The sequence below is a fragment of the Odontomachus brunneus genome, unplaced genomic scaffold (assembly GCF_010583005.1).
Source record: "Odontomachus brunneus isolate Ranch 3 - 2012 unplaced genomic scaffold, Obru_v1 Obru_scaffold_039, whole genome shotgun sequence".
Taxonomy (NCBI): Eukaryota; Metazoa; Arthropoda; class Insecta; order Hymenoptera; family Formicidae; genus Odontomachus; species Odontomachus brunneus.
In genome coordinates this window covers 800,311-800,693 of record NW_022639489.1, presented here as the reverse complement: position 1 = coordinate 800,693, position 383 = coordinate 800,311, and positions in this window count along the sequence as shown.

Sequence of the window (383 nt, the reverse complement as noted above, 5' to 3'; positions counted from 1 at the left end):
GGGGGGGGGGTGAGAGGCAAAGGACACATCTGTCTTTTATATCATCATTACATTTATTGAAACAGTGTATTCACGTCGATGAATATTTTTACAATATAATATTCTATATCGCCTTTTCTCGCTTTTCCTCTCTCTTTCTCATTTTTTCTTTTCTTTTAATCTTGCCCTTTTGATTCATGCTTAAGTTCCCCTATAACATGATACATTATCGATTATGAATTTTATGTACAATGCGGCCTAGTCTTACCTATCGCGAATGTGTAACATTCTCCGTAAGTATACGAATCGCAGATATCGATTATCTAGTTTCACGAGTAGGTATACTTCTCTCTCTTTCTCTCTCTCTCTCTCTCTCTCTCTCTCTCTCTCTCTCTCTCTCTCTC